We start from the raw sequence: 3224 nt of genomic DNA on the forward strand, positions 1-3224 counted from the left end.
GAGGAATTTTCCCATTATTTGCTCTGACAGTGGGTTCTGGGGACAGACGTTCTTTCAGGGGGAGTGAACTACTCGTATTTCCTTCGGAAAAAAGCTCTTTCTTCCCTCACACTTAAAGTTGATAATCCTCAGGCTCCAAGGAGATGGGACAAGATTTGTGCTGAAGTGCAGCAGGAAGTTAGAGACGTGGCAATTAAGAGGTTCATCTTTATTAACTTTATGGAAATTCTAGTAGACGAATATTTATGGAAATGACATATTAAGGTGATAGATGTTAGAAAGCAACGTCTCTAATCTCATATATAACGGTGAGAAGCTGTTTTGCGAGTCACGACAAGCTGATATTAACCCTGTTGTCTAATTTTATGCTAAATAAGGAAATCATCGTCGATATATTGAAACTTCTTTATTAACTTTTTACTTAAGCTGAAATACCAGGGAGGTGAAACTTCTGAATTTATTTTTACTTACACTTCTACGTTACTTAATTCTGAAACTGCTGAGTGAAACTGAATGCAAGTGAACCTGCTTAAACTGCTGAGTGAAACTGAACGTACTGTCACTTTGCTTGACTTTATCATTTCGTATATGAAATCATTATTCCTGACAAATACAACTCAAACACAACTGACTGCTCAAATAATTAACAGAAAAGAATGGCCCTGAACTAGGAGTAATCCACTTACCTCTAAGAAAATCTTCGTTACACGAACACAGTGATACAGCAAGCACCAACACAGCCAGCTAAATTAAAGATTCTAACTACTGTAGGCACTAACTGTGATTAGCAAAGGAAAGATTTTGTTGCAGAGCAAACAAAGTATTTAGCAAATTTTACCTTAATCATGTGACATCCAGTTCAAAAAACTATATAATCGTCCGTGACAACCAATTCTAAAAAATTATATAATCATCAACAATATTACATTTCCATGACGGACAAGACCAACCTCTCTCGCGCTAACACTTCAGACCTCTCATGTCCATCGCTGCTGACTATTAACATCCAGCCTCCATCATTGCTGGTTATTCTCCTCCAACTGCCATCACTGCTGGCTATTAACTTCTAACTTCCATCACCTCTCACGCCCGTCCGACCAGCCACACAGAGTCTCTTATAGAGGGCTCACAGCGCTGTCAGAGTTATTAATGCAGTATATCGAGCTGCCAACATACAAACATACTAACAGGCTGCTTGCAATATTACATATGTTTAGATTTATTTATTTATTCTTCACAATTACAGCCTATTATCTCAGACGCTAAAATGCAAGCTACTTCTACAACTGTTGAACTACGTTGAAGAAACAAAACCCCTTAACCAGTTAACTAACTGCTAATACTACTGTTAGCACTATAGAAACTGTCACGTTTTTGTTCACTTATTTTAGTGCATTTAAGCTGCAAGTGGTTTTTCCGCTATTGGATCCACCCTCATATGGCCCCGGTCGACAGTCATTGAAGCCATTGTCTTGCTGGTTTCCTTGGGCCTAGGGCAGCCCATCAGCAGCGTTTCCACTACAACAAGCAATAACACGATTCACCGATATGCCCTATAATCCAAGGCTCCATGATGACTTGCACCAACGCAATGTATATTTTTAGAAAGTTGTCTTCTGTCCATCTGCTGAGTCTGTTCTCTATCAGGGATGATAACATGCTGACGTCTGGCTGAAAACCTCGTGAATCATTCCTTGTCCTACCTGGATACTACGGCTATAATAGCGTCTGACTCTCTCTCCTCGGTGCTGCTTTGGAATAAAGTATCTTTAAGTCTTGCCGGCCATTACCGACTGCGTCTTCATAGAGAACACAGTCCAACATTGTGTGCTCTGCAGTACCAACACTACCGCTGCCGCAAATATCTGAGTGATATTGCATAGATTTTGCATAGATACGTAGCGTAAGGGCCATGAGCGGTCAGGTCATGTATTAGTGCAATCGACGGTTTACGAAATCTCACTTTTAGTCTCTTCCTGACGTTAGGGATAAATTCTTATGCTCACCTGCCTGTGGCTGAAGTGTTCCGTTCATTTTTCCACTGCTGTTATATGTGAGGTTTTATTTCATTTTCCTAATTAGCCTCAGTTCCAAGTATTCTTCGTACTTCTATTTGTCTGCCTTTCTTTAATCAATAAAGGGATTCCCTTCTCCTGATTTCCATGTCCCATGAACATGTTCCTAGAATTACTGACAGTGCTTCGGCCGGGGTAGTGCAATGGACACCCGTTAATCTTAGAAGCACTCCCCGCTGAAATCTTCTCACCAATATCTACGAGTGTGTTCTGAAGAGTAATGCCTCCGAATTTTAGATTCTGTTCTCAGTGATGGAAGTTGCTACCTTCCGCCGCTAGAGGGCTCCAAATTGTAGAGTGTAGCGTGGCGGTGTGTAACATAATTACATAGGTACGCGAGAGACAGTGTATTGTAGTCGAGTTTCTAACCGAAGAAAACAGGCTTCCAACTGAAATCGATAGAAGTCGGAAAGGTGTGATCGGTGATGATTGTTTCGACATGAATAATATGCGACGCTCAGTTGTTCGTGTTCCTGGTGAAGGAAGCGGTGGTGCTGACCTCAACATGTGTGTCAGACCTCGAAGTGGACGAACGCGTACGGGCAACCGGCGAGACACATTGTATCCAGGTTGATCAACTCATCAGAGAAAATCAGCGGGTAGTACAGGCACAGCTCTGAGGTAAGTGTTCGGGGGGAGTGCATACAGGCCATCATTGTAGAACTGCGATATAGAAAACTGTGTACACGGTGGGTGCCACTCCTGACATTAAAAGGAGGAGACTGGACATTTGTCAATTGCTTTTACATTTTGAGAGTGAGTGTAATGGAGGTTGGCTCCTTTACAACATTGAGACAGGTGATGAAAGCTGGGTTCACCATTTTGACCCCGGAAACAAGAGAGCATCAGTGGCGTTCCACCGACACCGAAAAAGTTCAAGGCTATGCCACCAGCAAGGCAACGTCATGGTTACAGTGTTTTAGCATGTTCAGGGTCTGGTGTATTTTTATTTCATGTCTAAAAGCATCACTATAAACATTGCAAGTCACTGCGAGGCCCTCAGGAAAATGAAAGCACGAATTCGAAGAGTTCGTCCACACATGGGGTACCCACTCCTTCAGCGTGACAATGCCAGAGAACACACGAGTGCTGCGACATTTTCAACAATCCGTTGCCTTGTTTTCAATGTCATCGATCATCCACCATACA

Source organism: Schistocerca piceifrons, chromosome 7, assembly GCF_021461385.2.
Source record: "Schistocerca piceifrons isolate TAMUIC-IGC-003096 chromosome 7, iqSchPice1.1, whole genome shotgun sequence".
In the NCBI taxonomy this organism is placed as follows: Eukaryota; Metazoa; Arthropoda; class Insecta; order Orthoptera; family Acrididae; genus Schistocerca; species Schistocerca piceifrons.